Source organism: Miscanthus floridulus, chromosome 11 (genome assembly GCF_019320115.1).
Source record: "Miscanthus floridulus cultivar M001 chromosome 11, ASM1932011v1, whole genome shotgun sequence".
Lineage (NCBI taxonomy): Eukaryota > Viridiplantae > Streptophyta > Magnoliopsida > Poales > Poaceae > Miscanthus > Miscanthus floridulus.
Genome location: NC_089590.1, coordinates 47737730 through 47754891, shown reverse-complemented (window position 1 = coordinate 47754891; position 17162 = coordinate 47737730). Strand labels below are relative to the sequence as shown.

Below are 17162 nucleotides of genomic sequence, written 5' to 3'. Positions count from 1 at the left end.
AGCAACTAATAAGATCAAATTTTGAAAATCGTTTGTTTGAGTTTAATGAGAAGCTGAGGAAAAAAACATCTATGGCAAAAGCTATAAATAAGTTTATTTTTAAGAAACGATTTTTTTTTAGAAAATGTTTGCTTTTTACGCAAATATCTAACTTTCCAACTTCTCAAAAAAGTCTTTTTTTAATCGATTACCATTGCTCACGTGTCATGTAGATGTGATGAAAAAAAAGGAAAAAGAAAAAAAAGAAACACTACAAGACACAGGCAGAGCAATTGCGCGCCCACCGTTTTCAGATCTGAGACACATACTCCACGTCGCCGGCGCCCGGCGCCCAACCCGCGCGCCCCCACGGCGTCGCCACCGCCGCCGACGCCGTGTTCCAGCTCTACGCTATACAGTCACGTCCTCCAGCACTCGCGGCTCCGCCCACCTTACGTAAGCTGTTCTGCTTCATCGATCCCGGGGACGGACGCCGGCACGCCGTGCGCCCGCGCCGTCCGTGCCTCTCCGCGCCGGTCCAGTAGCTGCGCGCGCGCCCTCCGTTGGCATGTCCCGCCGTGCGAGCGCAACCCGCGACCGGTGCTTGGAGCTGGAGCGCGTCATCGCGGGACAAGCAAGGTCGGGGAGCCTCGGCCTCGAGGACGCGCTCAAGCTGTTCGAGGAATTGCTGCCCAACGCCAGGCCCACCTCGGTTCGTGCTTTCAACAGCCTGCTTAACGTCGTCTCTCGCGCCCAATGCCCTTCAGCCTCCGAGCTCGCTGTCTCCCTCTTCAACAGGATGGCCCATGCTTGCTGCAACAAGGTGCGTCCAGACCTGTCCACATACAGCATCCTCATTGGTTGTTTCTGTCGCATGGGTCGCCTGGAGCATGGCTTCTCTGTCTTTGGCCTCATCATTAAGACGGGATGGAGGGTGGATGATGTAGTCATCAATCAACTGCTCAAGGGCCTCTGTGATGTGAAGAGGGTGGGCGAGGCCATGGACATATTGCTCCGAAGAATGCCTGAGTTTGGCTGCAGGCCGGACGTAGTTTCCTGCAACACGCTTCTCAAGGGTTTCTGCAATGAAAAGAGAGTTGAGGAGGCACTTGATCTGCTGCACACGATGGCTGATGATGGAGATCGAAGATGCACACCAGATGTTGTGACATACAACACGGTCATTGATGGCATGTGCAAAGCTCATGCAGTTGACAGGGCTGAGGGTGTCCTTCAGCAGATGATTGATAAAGGTGTTAAGCCAGACATCCAGACATATAACTGTCTGATCCATGGATACCTCTCTATAGGACAGTGGAAAGAAGTGGTTCAAAGGCTCGAAGAAATGTACGCACGTGGTCTTCACCCAAATGTTGTGACGTACAACACGGTCATTGATGGCCTGTGCAAAGCTCATGCAGTTGACTGGGCTGAGGGTGTCCTTCAGCAAATGATTGATAAAGGTGTTAAGCCAGACATCCAGACATATACCTGTCTGATCCATGGATACCTCTCTACAGGACAGTGGAAAGAAGTGGTTCAAAGGCTTGAAGAAATGTACGCACATGGTCTTCACCCAAATGTTGTTACTTATGGTTTGCTGCTGGACTATCTATGCAAGAATGGAAAATGCACAGAAGCCAGGAAGATTTTTGATTCTATGATTAGGAAGGGCATAAAACCTAATGTAACTATCTACGGCATTCTTCTTCACGGGTATGCTGCTGAAGGAGCCCTTGCTGATTTGCCTGATTTCCTAGATTTGATGGTAGCAAATGGTATTTCACCTGATCATTACATCTTCAACACTGTGTTCTGTGCATATGCTAAAAAGACAATGATAGATGAGGCGATGCATATACTTAGCAAAATGAGGCAGCAAGGATTGAGTCCTAATGTAGTCACTTATGGAACATTAATAGATGCACTTTGTAAGATGGGAAGAGTGGATGATGCTGTGCTTAAATTCAACCAGATGATCGATGAAGGGGTGACTCCTAACATTGTTGTTTTTAACTCCCTGATTTATGGGCTCTGCACTGTTGACAGATGGGAGAAGGCTGAGGAATTATTTTTTGAAATGTTGGATCAAGAAATCCGTCCTGACATCGTGTCCTTCAACACCATAATGTCTAACTTATGCAAAGAAGGACGGGTCATGGAAGCCCAGAGTGTGATTGACTTGATGGAACATGTAGGCGTGAGGCCTAACGATATCTCATATACTACATTAATAGGTGGCCACTGCTTAGCTGGTAGAACTGATGAAGCAGCAAAGTTACTTGATAGTATGGTCTCAGTTGGCTTGAAACCGAACATTTTGTGCTATGACGCATTGCTTCGCGGCTACTGTAAAACTGGTAGGATAGACAATGCATATTGTCTTTTCCGAGAAATGTTGAGGAAGCAAGTTACGCCTGGAGCTGTGACTTAAAGTACTATACTGCATGGTTTATTTCAGACTCGGAGATTTTCTGAAGCAAAGGAACTCTACCAAAATATGATTAAAACTGGGAAACAGTGGGGCATTTACACATACAACATAATTCTAAATGGGCTTTGCAAAAATAATTGTGTTGATGAAGCATTTGAAATGTTCCAGAGTCTGTGTTCTAAGGATATTCGTCCTGACATTGTTACTTTCAATATTATGATTGGTTGTTTGCTTAAAAGTGGCAGAAAGAAAGATGCCATGGATTTGTTCGCCGCTATCCCTGCCCATGGTTTAGTTCTGGATGTGGTGACCTATCGCTTAATGATGGAAAATCTCATACAAGAAGGGCTGCTAGATGAGTTTGACAATTTGTTTTTAGCAATGGAAAAGAGTGGATGCACTCCAAACTCATACATGCTAAATGGTATAGTTAGGAGGCTGCAGGGTGGAGGTGAGATAATGAGGGCTGGGGCTTACCTCTCCAAAATTGATGAAATGAACTTCTCACTTGAGGCTTCCACTACTTCCTTGCTAATATCACTTTTCTTGAGGAAGGAATATAAGAACCTTGCAAAGTCCCTACCTGAAAAGTACCATTTTCTTGAGGAGGTCAACAAATGAGCATTATGACAGACAAAATAAATCCTCAGCTGAGTGGTAACGTCTACCTCATGCTCTAATTTGCTAGCCATGTTGTGTTGTCACATTTGTTTGATGAAATTCTCTAGGGAAGTTTTGTACTGTCAGTGCATGCCAGCATCCCGTTAATCTCGTATAAAGTTGTCTTCAGCGCTAGTTATCTTTACAGTGGGAATCAATTTTCAAACTGTTGGGAGCACATAAGTTTCTTCATTAAGTTGCTTAGTTTGTAAGATATCCATAATTAATCGAAGTTAAATATTAGTAGTAGTATTTTGTTCCTTTTATTTATTATATATATAATTATTTATTGCTAATCCATTTCCAAACCTATGTTTCAGCATTGTGTTCAACACTTTGTTTGGACTGAGTGTGAAGTATTTGCTACAAGGTTTCTTCTGGGTGCTCTGAACAGATTCCTTGCACCAGTAAAGGTACTCTGTTATGTTAAAAGTGGCAATTCCTAAGAAGAGAAAGGAAATATGTCACTGTCAGTTTGCTGTGCCCTGATTCGAGCAAAAGTCTAGTCAATAATGTAATGTAATTATTGCTTTCTGCAACAGGCCTACTCCATTGAAGTTTGTCGACCTGACCAACAAGCTTTGGGTATATCAGTTGTAAGCTCCAACTCTACACATAAGCTCATAATAACACTTACTGCATATAACATAATTGTTGACTACAATAGGCTCCTTTTGATCCATTTCATCTAATTTAATTGAGGTCAGCACAGCATGGGGAATGGGTGTTATAATTGGCCTGGCAATTGGGGCTATCTAGCACAGGTATGACTGACAAAGATCATTGTTTATCAACCATTTGGTTTACTTACTTTTCACCTGCTCTGTCTTCCTTCCTTATTACCAGCCTGTCAAACAATTTTCCACATCTGTTTCATGAGAAATCAGTGTTTGGAAGGTAGCATTCCTTTGGATCAAAATTAAATTCTTTTAACACTAAGTTGGAACAACCCTATTTTTTTTTTCATTTTATCTTCTTGTTCCAATACCATGCAGGTTCCCATATTTATTGCCATGTCTGTGTATACCATTTTTCGCTACCTTGGTTTTCATAAGCTGTGTATGCCGGCAAGTATAACCTGCTCTATATATCAGTGTATGTTTTCAAATTTATTGTTGTATTAATAATGTTTTCATGAAGGGGTTCTTTATGCATTTTATTATTTTTTTTGCGCATAAATATGTCTTGTTGGCGCACTAAAATAGCCAAGTCCATGTGAATATCATATCCTACCTTATTAAATTACAGAAAATTCTGTTAGATAACTTTGCACTTTGATGTCGACTTATTTCTACTTCATCAGCAACTAAACCAAACAGGAGATCCTACATAAGCACAAAGGCATTGAGAGAGCAGTTGAAAGGGTAGAAGGTACTACAACTCAAGAAAGTACAGAGCCACCTAAGAAGAGCTTACTCAAAAATTGGCCATCGATGTTAACATAATGTGTCTTCTCCCTTCATGACACCGCATACGTTGAGGTACCACCTGCCGACTCCAACAGCTTCTACATTGAAATGAATTGCTCTAAAAGTTAGATAATGTTGCAATTCAACATCAGATATTTTCTGTATGGACCGTGAGTTACAGAAAATATGGTGGGCTTAGCTTTGCGTCTAAAGATGTGGGCCAAGTTCTTACAGTCGCAGGTAATTCCACTCCAACCAATTACTTTCCCAATTAACTTTAAAAAAATCCAAGGCATCCACTTGATCAGTTGCTTGTGTTTTATGGTTATAAAGTCTGTGCACTGTAGGATGCAATTTCTGGATTGCCAATACTTATGCTCTGTTCAACTGTAGATGCCAGTCTTCTAGTATATCAAATCTTTGCTTACTGTTGGATCGATAAAGTCCTTGGTCTAATCAATTCAACCTGAGTTTCGTCGGTGAGTTATTACAGTGACCATTGTTATTGTTTGACATTTTGCAGTGTGTCCATTACTCATTGTTCCCTATTTTGCTGTTAAAATTGTTTGTAATTCTATCAATTGACCATAAGCATGGCAGGCACTATCTATACCAATAATTGCTGCTTATCCCTTCATGACATGCTTGTCACGAATAAGACTTGATGTGCCGCGATCAAAAGCGTTTTTGCAGTAGGTAGTTCATTATGAGTAAACTCTGAGATTCAACCCATAAAACACATCACCACTAAATGGTTACATACATACACTTCTGTATAGAATTAGAAATTCAAGACATGTGTTTTGGTTTGTGCCTTTGTGCTTCATTCAAACGTTCAGCTTTGCCTGCTTTGGGATACTAATGCTTGAGTATGTTGATCAGATCACTAGAGTACCGACACTTCACTTCTGCAAAAACAATTCTGTGGTACATGACCACCTTATGCCAGTTCTATCGATTATCATCCGACTCCCTACCAAGAACTGATCAATAATTGTTATCAGTGTTGATGTCAATATGTAAAATAAACCTAACATTTGAATCGGATGCTATTTGCAGCCACAAGAACGAAGGGGCGCTGCAAACGGAATAGCTACAATGGCAATGTCTCTGCCCAAGGCTTTCGCTCCAGCTGGAGCAGGCATCTTGTATGTACAAAAGCTAGCAGTGCTGCCTGACCGTCCTGTTATTCGTATGATGTTCATCGTGGTCTTTAAAATGTTGCTAGTTTAGTTTATCACATCGTGTGATAAGCATGAAAGCATGGGCCAGCCAGCCAGGACAAGCTTAGAGTATGTGCATGTACATATTTTTCAAACAAGAAACTCACTGATGAAATGCCTCTGGTTATAGGTTCTCATGGGCACAGAAGTGTCAGCATGCCGCCTTCTTTTCAGGTAAACCTTATATTTATGAAGTTTTGCAGCACTACCATCCTAATCGTTACAGTGTAATCTTACAAGTAGTTACTGCAATAAAACCATAGAGGATGCGGATTTGAATGAAAGGTTAAAAGGGGCTTTCGATTAATCCCTACATTTTGTTTTCATATATATGTACATGCAGGCGACCAGATGGTGTTCCTTCTCCTGAATCTGACAGAGGTCATCGGGCTCGTGCTTACCTTCAAGCCTTTCCTTGCGGTTCCCCAGCAGTACAAGCAATGAAAGCATGCTGCATGCATATAGAGGTAACTAGCTAGTATGTGGGCGAGACGAGGGAGATGAACATGTACATACATACACAAGACTGAAAACAGAGCCAGGTGTGCAACGGAATTCAGTTTGGAGTCCATCGTTTGATGAGGTTGACTTGTGTAATCGAAAAAAGGCTGTTTGTCTGCTTCGGTAAATGGGTCCCTGCCTCGTTGGAATGGAACTCTGTTGTTGGCTGTTAGCCTGGTTGTACACTTGTACTCCATAGTACCGGCTCCGTCATAAAATAGATTAGCTTTTAGAGTTGTTTAAGTTAACTGTTTTAAATTTGATTAGTTTTAATATCATACCTATGTCTATGGTATCAAATAAATATAGTATAAAATATATTTTCTTCTGATGATACTAATTTCTTATCATTAGTATTAGTGTTTTTATTCTGTAAATTCAATCAAATTTAAGAAAAAAATAACTTAGAACAGTAGTAGAAACTATTTTCCTTTATTTGTCTCAAAATGGTATAGGAGCCGCTCTACCGACTTCAACTGCACACATGTCACTTTTTCTGCTACAGTGGTGGGACTTGGCAGACCTAGGTCGTTAAAAAAAAGGGCGTACCTGGTGCAGAGAGCTCTCGCTCTGTGCGAGGTCTGGGGAAAGGTGTTAGTGATAAGTCTTATCCTCGTCTGTGCAATGTGGGGAGACCGTGACTCGAACCCAGGATCTTCCGGTCACGGGTGGTAAGACTCTACCGTTTGCACCAGGTCCGTCCTTCTAGACCTGGGTTGTTACAAGCAACATGCGTACAAGCAAGCTGAAGGCAAGGACATGTGTTTACTCCTATGCTAATTATATATATGACAGCGAGCCAGGGATGTCATATATATTCGCACAAAGAGAAGGTTATATAATTCATAATATAGTTTTTTTTGCCAATACATACTATAGTGTTTTTGATAATGCATGGAAATAATTTCCGAACCCTTCCTCACAAAAGAGGAACAAATCGTGCTTATTAACTACAAAAGGAGTTTCACACTCTAATAACGTTCACAAGGCTCATACAACCACTTTTTGCGAACCTGCTTGAGCATGTGTTTCATTAAGAAGAGAATTACACGACGTAGCTACGAGAGAATCTCGTACCGTAGATTACAAACTACAAAGTTAGTGGTTAGCGATCTGGACTGACTCAACGGAACAAGTGAAAGAAGAGGAGATAGCTTAGGAAAAGGGCCCTCCCCCTTAGAACCCTAACCGACTGGAACCGTGATAGGAAGATTACATCAATGCAATGGTTGCTAACAGAGGAGATGAAACTGTGGCAAATCATCCACTAAGAAGAGCCGAGACGAGCATCCGGCAATAATGGTGACAAAGCATCCGTCAGAGACGACCAGGGCAACCAAAGCGGCAAAGCATCCGCATGTGGAGGGGACATCACGCTCTCGACAGCAAAGCATCTGCATAAACAGGAGAGATCGAAGCGACGTCGGCAGCAAAGCATCTGATGAGTGATGACAACTATTAATGCTTACCATTCAACAATAAGGCTCTTTTGGTGGAGTTTCTAGGGCTAAGAAACTCCACCAAAGAGGGCCTTATTGTTGAATTTCAGCAAGTCATGTTGAAAGTATTAGAGGAGTGCCTTATTGTTGAATGTGCATATACTATGGCCGGCCCATAATATAAAAAAAATGCAATTTGTTAACAATGACATCCATCATGACAAAAACCACAAATCTTTGGAGCTATGTATAAGTATACACATTTAAAATGGTTAATAAAAAAACTAAATTTGTGGGGGGGGTTTTGATGATATGTGCAAATAATGTGTAAATAAAAAAACCCCCCGACAGATTATAGAGGAGTAGTTGCACATGCACGAATATATAGATCGGTTGGTTTCATAAAAAAAATGGATATATAGATCGGTCGACTGGACAGCTAGCATCATAAACAGTAGTCATAGTACAAGAGTACATTAATTTTATTTACAATTTAAGCATCACCTACGTGTTCGGGGAGACGCACTTCCCGCTGTCGCAGAACTTGCATCGTAGGGGGTACATCTCTACGACTAAAAAGCAGCGATAGTTTTCGTCCACCCGACTAATCACCACGTGCCGCGATCTCTGACCACCCGGCTTTCACCTTGCCTCCCTTCCCCCTTCACCGCGGCCCGCATCCACCGCGCCCCGTAGCCTGCGATACCGCAGCCTCGCGCCCCCTCCCTCGCTACGCCTCACGTCACGCCCGATCTCCCCTCCTCCTCGCGCCTCCCATCGACGATCGCGAGACCTCTCCCTCGCCATCTCCCTCGCTTCGCCGTCGCCAGCAACACCGCCTCCTGCTCGCGTCGGAGTTGCTCCGGCGACCCGACACCGCCGGACGCCACCGCGCCGCCGTAGGATCCTTAGGTGTGCCAATCCCTTCATGCTGTGCGAAACCGAGCACCGAACCCTAACCGATCCCTAGGTGTGCCTTTCACATGGCTGCAGTCCAGGAAGACACGAATACACAAATAAGGTAAATGACATTTCCTTATTTCTTCCAGTTTCTAATTCCTATATGACTTAGAGAAAAAACATTAGTACTCAGGGCTGATGGTCTGGTTGGCATGAAGAAAAAAAACTTTAGAACATTATTGATGTAGTGTCAAAACCTGAAATAGTTTTTTACATTGGTTATTTAGCGTCTTTTTTTTTTGCTAAGAAATGTGATATATCACATTAAGCAGTCCATTGGCTTTACAGCTGCAAGCCTGGTGTTCACCAACATTTGGTCTCGTCATTATGACTCTATGATGTTTCTGGGTATGACTACAACGAAATTTCAATGAATCGAGCTCTCTTTCTATTTGTGACCGGAGATGGCCATGCTGTTGCTTCTATTTCGATCTGATCAGGTTTGGTCTGAACACTAATTCCTCTTTTTTGATAATTTCTCTTTTTTCTGCAAGATTTGATTATCTTGATAATTCCTCTTTTTTCTACAAGATTTGTTGGTGCATAGTTTTCTTATATAATCCGTCTGACAGTCCTCGTCATTACTAAGAATATGTTGCTCTTTGGTACAAGTAGTAAGACATAATGGTGAAAAAGATCTGAAATGTACATATGATGTAATCCTTTGTTTCTTGACCTATGAGATTAATTCCCCAGCCATGTTGCTTTAGTAAAGTTATTGCATAGTATAATGCTTTGGAACTATGGCTACTTCCTACCGAAAGCACAATGATGACAGCTTTGGTGTTTCAGTTCCCCAAGGGCATCTAGGCTTGGTCTGTGACCTGATGCCTTCTATAATATTTATTTTATACTATTGTTTGTGCCATTGTTAGCTTGCTCCTAGATTAGCTACATCTTCTGCTTTGCAGTGTACAGAGGACCTGCATTTCATGTGAAGGTTTATCAGTTCTTTTATGTTCTTTATATAACCTGACATATTTGGTATCTTCTCTGAGCTTCAAGAGTAATTATCAGTATGTAGTGTAGCTAGCTTTTTCTGCCACTGCTGTTTATTTGATAATAAGTCTCCATTTGCAGGTACCTGTATTTGAGCAAATTAATGACAATCAGTGGGGTATCAGGTGCCATTGCTCGCCTTATACTTGATCAGGTCTGCATTTTCACTTCCCTCCCCTTGCAACCTGAATTACAGATTTATAGCCATGAACTTTGCTTCCATGTCCTGCAATTTATTCGTGTCTATAACTGTTGCTTTAGTGGGATATGAGCTGTTGTATTTTTATGGCAACAACTTGGACATCAACTGTTGTATTCGGTCGAAAGTTCGACCGCCCTTCCACTGCTTACAGTCGCTGAAAACCGCGTCAGAAAATCACTTCTGTTGCCAGCAAGCCAGATGCCGCATCGATTCTCAGTAGGCTATCACAGTCCTTGGTGAACCTTCGTAGTGAGCTATTGTCTTTTCTTGAAGATCCAGTCTTGGACAGTGCCATACTTCCCAAACAAAAGCAGACTTTGGCCAAGAGAGGACATGCAGCTTTGTGTTTAGTCTCAAACACCTATATAATCTTGATGATATTAAGTTATTACTGTAACTTTGCAAAATCATATTATGACAATAAAATGTGTTGTATGAAAGATCAGGCCGTGGATGATACCTAATTTAAAGGCACCAGAAAAGTGAAGGGGACCATCCTGCATGCCAATTTTAAAATGGAATTTGAGTTTGATCAGCTTTATCAATTGCTGAACATTTAATTAGTTTTATCAGGTGCTGAACATGGAGTTTGGTCAGAAACTATTTGGTGTCTATGGTTATTTTTGATAGCATCTGATAATTAGCACCAGAACATGAATTAATTTAGTTGGCAACTATACATGTTATCTTCACAACAATCATTTGGAGTGAACCTTCAGTCGGCACAATGGATAGATCTGAGTTTTTCAAATAGGCTTCGGCATGCCAATTGTTTTTCAAATACCTTCAGTGTGCATTTCATTTTGGACCACTTTTCTGATATATAGTTTTTTCCCCTACCGATTTAGCATACCAGTTTACCTCTCGTAGTTTTGATGTGGTATATCACATGCAGGTGTGCAAAAGACCCGTTAGTAAAAAGAAAATATTAAAGAAAGAAAAATATATTTTTCTTTTGCTGGTGGCTACCGTGCTCCTATGCTTCATTTTATATATTTTTCTTTTGCTGGTGGCTACCGTGCTCCTATGCTTCATTTCTTTATCTCTTGATTTTGATATATACATCGAGAAAATCAGAATACTCATTATGCGGCATTGTGTGGTGACATCAATTTCTCCAATTTCACCCTTATCGTGCGATCCTTGTGTTTGTAGTACAATAGTTTAGCTGTCCCGTAGCAACGCAGGGGCACGAACCTATATTCAATTTAACTACTCTAGGGTATTAAATATATATAATGTAGAAAGGGATCCTTTCTTGATTTATGTCTCCTGTTGGCTAGCATTCCTCATTTCTTGTCTAAATAATAGGTTTGTAGCCATGTAAGATTTGCATCTCTGTTAAGATCATTCTCATCCTATAAATAAATAGCGTGTACTAAGTCCTAATTATTTGAACAAATATATATCTTTCTCTTAAAAGAATAATCGTTGTTCTATGGTCTAATTCTTACTTTTCTTTTAATTTTCTTCAACGTGCAAATTTTTGAATTCCATGGCATAGTTTCAGTTGCGGTTTTCCTCCACATTTGTAGTGACCTTAATGAAATCGATAGAGGATTTATTATTTTCTTTTAGAAACGATAGAGGATTTAGGTGAGGGAGAGAAGGGCCAACACGAAGACAGGGATGTGTTATGTACGCACGAAGGACTCTCAAAGGCCCACAGAAGCTCCCGATGCAACGCACAGAAGGTCTGTACAATAGAGTTGGTGAGCTTGCAACGCCGTCCTCTCCGTGACTGTGTTAATTTCACGAGCTTTGCATTTTGGATTAAATGTCAATTTAATGTTGGTATTTAATTTTACAATATTGTCATCTTATTATGCGATCCGTGTGTTTTTAGTATAAAAGTTTATTGTCCCGTAGCAACGCATGATATATATGGACCACTTGCATGTTTTATTAAATCATTTTCCGTCAGGAGCAACCACCTGATGACGACTTATCTTTCTTGAGCACGTACTTTTCCCCGACAACAATACCCAGTTTGGATCCTATCCGTATCTGTGTGCACTGCAGGTGGCGTCGATGTGTGTCGCACTGCTAACATGTGGTGCAGCACAAACTCTGTTGCCCATGCATGCATATTTGATGCATCGTCATCAACACCTAGGTTAACACAATAGACGATCCATGTGGAATGTGTTGATTGCATGCATATGCTATTGCCACATGCACACGTGAAGAGTGAAGCCACGTCGCACAGCAACAGCACAGAGGAGAAAGTCGTCTCCACAAGCCACAAAATTCCTTATTCATTCAGAAAGAAAAGGAAAAAAATACCGACGCATACAAAGACATATTGTCGAACGTTTGATACCGTTTGTTTATATATATGCGCATATAGTACCATAAATTAATCACGCGCAGACTTTAATAACTAGTTTCATGCTGTTTCTTCAGCGCTATTGCAGCGGCTTTGCTGGTGCATTAATGCAGCAGACTTGAGTCTGCCAACGATCTCCTCCGCCGTGACTGGGAAGCCTTCGTCCACCTATAATAAAACAGAGGAGCATTTAATTAATTAGTTGATCTGATTCATTCATCTTGTCATTAGCTAGAGTCTTAGGTAGTAGTAACACGCTACCCTCAGAAGCAAAAATCTGACACATAATCTTAACAAGATATGGAAAGATTTGAAAGAGCCGCGCCTACGATGGTTGTGGCAGGAGTGGGTAGATGGCTCAAAACATTGGGCGGGGATGGAATTGTCGTGCAATGATCTAGACCGATTTCTCTTCAACGCCTCAACCACGATAACAATTGGGAATGGTAACAAAGGCACGTTTCTGGCACCATAATTGTCTAGCGGGTGAAGCTCCAAGATACCTAGCACACCACGTTTTCGAGCTAGTACGCCAAAAGAACAAGACGGTTTGCCAGTACCTACAAAATGGTAACCGGATCTAAGCCCTCAAGACGCAAATCACAACATCATATCCGTACAGATACAAGAATTTGTCGCCCTCTGGATCAGGCTTCAGGATGTGCAGCTGGCGCCCGATGTGCAGGACTCCATAGTTTGGAGGTGGACGACTGATGGAAACTACTCCACACATTCGGCGTACAGGATACTACAGTTCTGAGGTTCACACGCAAGTTCCAGGCTGATCTTATTTTTTAAAGCAAGGGCGATAAATAAATGCAAAGTGCATGAGTGGATACTAATACATGACAAAATCCTCACGGCGGATAACATGCAAAAGAGAGTGTGGCCACATCAAGAGCATCGTGTTTTATGTAATGGTCCTTTGGAGACAAGGTTGTATCTATCTTTGCTATGCCCCTTCGCTAGAGCCGTTTGGAGCCAGGTGTTATCATGGAAATTTTTTGACCAGGTGTTATCATGGAAATTTTTTGATGTGCACAACTGCCCCAACAAGATCCCCACTGCCTTGCCGAATGGTGGGAGGACGTGGCAAGCAAGGTGCCAAAGCAAGTATGTAGAACATTTAATGGAGTACTTATTTACATTGTGTGGAACCTGTGGAAGAAAATGAATAGGAGGATTTTCGAAAATGAGTACAAAATGTCAGAACAAGTCACCTCATTGGCCAAGGAAGATATTGTTCAAAGGCGGCCATGTGTATTGCGGGGTAAATCAACAAGTGTGTGAGCGGACCGATGTGTTTGGCACCATGGGTGCTCTTGTACATGAAACTCTATTTTCATCTTAATTGGGTGGCAGAGCTCCTGTCTTTATTATAAAAAAAATCTTAACAAGATATATAAGCTGTGCACCGTACCTTTTGCGTTGCTCGACCTTTGGAGTAGTTGGAAGCCATATTTTGAAATACTAAGAAGGCATCCATATTCCATTATCCTACGATTGGCCGATCGTATTGGCTTTGTTCATGTTCGTGTGCATGTGTGAGCATCTATGTTGCATTTTGCAATGACAATACTGCCACTACTACAAAATCCATTAGTAATGCCACCCCAGGGTGCTTTAAACTGCCAGTGATATCGCATTGCGGGCTCGTGCATGTGAAGCAACATCGAGTATATGCTATATCTTGTTTCCTTTTTTGAAATGGGAAATACTGTCGATTATTCACCCGACAGTGACAGCCAATGCTACCACTACCGATTGTCCATAGTCGGCTCCGAAAACGTACTGGCAGTGAGGTGATTTCCTAACTACCAGTGCTCGATATGGTTCTGTTCTACGTAAAACCGTTTTAGTTAATTGGTAGTATAACTGGAGCACAACTTAAGATCCAATGGTTAATAGCACATCGATCGAGTGCTTATAGCAGGTTACAATACATTAAATTGAAACTGTATCGAGGATACAAAAGATCCTCAAATGAAAATATATATAAGAACAAAGCAAATTTATAATTGATCTGTTTAATTAGAACAAGTAAATACTCCTTTAAGTTAGAACCATCTAATTATAAAATGACCCTCCTTTAAAACAAAAAGTTCCTACTACACAAATGTTCATGAGATTTCTACACAAAACAAAAAAATTCCTAGGCAAATGTTGGAAGTGGTTGGAAACACATGTACAATAATAATGGAACAACCTGTTTTTAACTCTTTAAATAGTAGTTGGACGACAACTAGCTACCGAGAACAATCCATAATTATGTACTTTAATATTTGAAGCTGCAATTAAGTTTTCTATGTAACATCAGTGCAACAAAACCATCATGTAGGGGCACTACTTTTTTTTTTGTAAATCTGTCATCTTGTCTAGTTTTTACATGCATATTGACATTGTATATATGGTTGCTTATTATCGTAGGATCCATTAAACGTATAAGTATGGACATTTTGTTAGATGTTTTGGATGTGGAATGTGTAGCATGGACCTTGGAGACCTTTTTTTTTTAAAGTATTGAAATTGAACTTATCTTGTACAAACTTTATGTGTTCATTATTCACTATGAAAACAACATTTTGGATGTTTGAGATGACATGATCTAGAACGAATGATGTGAGATTCAGACATTCAGTTCGATAGTGAGGCATGTCTAGTGATTGTTTATCTATGATATAAGAGGTCTTGAGTTCAAGGATGCTTCCCCCAAAAGCATCAAATTTTTAGTGTACTACATATTTTCTATATATATAGGAATATGTAGAGTGACTTGACTCCTTGTGCATTTTGAAGAAATTGAAAGATATTAACTGCCCTCTAGAATTTACTATGTCTCACATGTTCTGGGCCAATAGAGTTTCTCTCTCTCTCTCTCTCATGATGAAAGTAAAATGTCCACTTAAGTATTGGTGTTAGTCTATTTCACCCTCTCATCTTTCATCTATTTCACCCTCGCACCGAGGAAACCAAGTCAGCAATACCTGGTTTTCTAAATGACATAGTGAAGTAAGCAAATAATGCTAATAGTTGAGAGGACTAAGTAGACTTTTCCTTCACAAAAAAGTAGACTTTTTTCCCATCATAAAATAAAAAGTTGAACAGTGTGGGGTTTGTCTCTTATTTGTGCTACAAAAGGTGGCTCAGATATGATAACATGCATGGAATATACATAGTGAAATAGATGAGTTATAAACAACATTTACCTAAATGCTAAACTCAATCGCTCATTTACTATTTAACCATTAATCGGGCCAAACAATCATTTAATATAAGCATAAACAACTTATCAAAGTGCACAGAACCACAATTATAATATAATATGCTTAATGGTACTGGCAAATTGTATTTTCACTATATTATTCTCTTCACCACTTATATGCATCACGATGTTATTTACCAAATTAACGACCATCACAACATTATTTACCAAATCAGGACCATCACAATGTTCTCAACAAGAGATGCAGCATTATATTATTGTTATGGAAAATGAAAAAAAAAACTTGCCTTCGCCGTGATGGTTATGATCAAAGTGCAAGCCTGGAATGGCATGACATTGGCGTGGATGATGCTGAGGTGGAGCTCCTCCAACTCGGCCAGCACCCTCACGGCCACTCCCTTGCCATCCACGCAGTGGATCCTCACCATCACGTTCTTGTTCAAGAATCGGGCTTCTATCTCCGGCAGCGGATTCCTCGCCGGCGACGTCCCCGACGAGTCCCACGATGGGGAGGAGCCAGCAGCATCCTCGTCAGGCACTGCGATGCACGGCTTCTTGACGAGCACCCAGGATTCGAAGGTGCCCCGGTCGTTACTGCCACTGCCGCCGCCGTCTTCAAGCGCCTTGAGCTTTTCTTGCAGCTCCTTCACGTATCTCGTCGCGGCAGAAAGGATCGTAGCCTTGTCCATCTGATCCCAGCCCGTTGCATGGACGGTGCAGTTTTCTTTTCGTCAGGAACAGAACAGAATAACAGATGCAGTTAACGAAGAATTGCAGGGGATTCAGTTAGTAAATTGGATCAGGAGTTCAGGACCTTCTTGAGGCCGGGGATGACGGTGGAGAGCTCGATGAAGCGCTGGTTGATCTTCTCCCGCCACTTCCTCTCCGAGATGATGTGGTCCTGCGCATAGATGGACCCCACGCTCTTCAAGACGACGGCCCTCCTCGTCGGCGGTGACGACCCGTACACCAGATCTGGCAGCAAGCTGCCCGTGGCAGCGGCCTCAGGCACGCCGCCGTCGCGGCCAGCCGGCGGTGCGAGGGCGGCGCCAAAATTCCAGCTCACGGGCTGGGTGGTGGCAGTGGCACTACCGCTGCTGCTTCTTCTTGGCGCGGTTCCTGAGATATTGCCTGCGGTGCCACCATCGGTGGTGTTGGTGTCCCCGTCGCCGCCGGAGCAGCGGCGTCTGTTTGCCGCGTGAGGTTCCCCGATCAGCTCCTGGATCATTTCTGCAGCTTGCGAGGCCTCGCGGAGTGCTTGGAGCGAGGGAAGGTAGCTCCGCCGCGGCCGTCGTCGATGGGCTCATCATGCTGCAGCGTAGTCATCGCCGACTGGATGAACAGGCCGGAGTCCTCCTCCATGTTGCCAGATGGGTGCTAGCTATGTACCTGCAAGTTGTGCAGCCAGAAGTGACGATTTTCTTATTACTACAAATATAGGATCATTTAGTCGTCAACGGGTAATGGTTTAAGACAACAGGAAATTAATATATAGCTCAAAACTTTTTTATTAACACATTTAAATGAAATAAAGCCACATATGCATGTGGACCATCTTGCTACAAATGTATCAGTGCTAGTGAAAAACTCGGGCAATATACTATTGCTAGTGAGAAACTCGGTTACCTCAAATCTTCTCTATTATAAGAGATCAATCAAAATTATGCTTAGTCCACCTAGAAATTTGTCCTCCACAGAGAGAACGTTTTCTCCGAGCACACCAGATTGTACGCCCAGAAAACCTCTCGTATGAAAACCAACGATCCAGATATGTTCTGTGAGGAGGCTTCACCACGATCAGGCG

General features: G+C 41.9%; 2 pseudogenes; one reads left to right on the top strand and one right to left on the bottom strand.

Annotated features, from left to right (window-relative positions):
* Window positions 1-271: 271 nt before the first annotated feature.
* Window positions 272-6497, top strand: LOC136490611 (protein Rf1, mitochondrial-like; annotated as a pseudogene).
* A 5698-nt stretch (window positions 6498-12195) lies between these two features.
* LOC136491899 (transcription factor NAI1-like) lies at window positions 12196-16720 on the bottom strand (annotated as a pseudogene).
* Window positions 16721-17162: the final 442 nt, after the last annotated feature.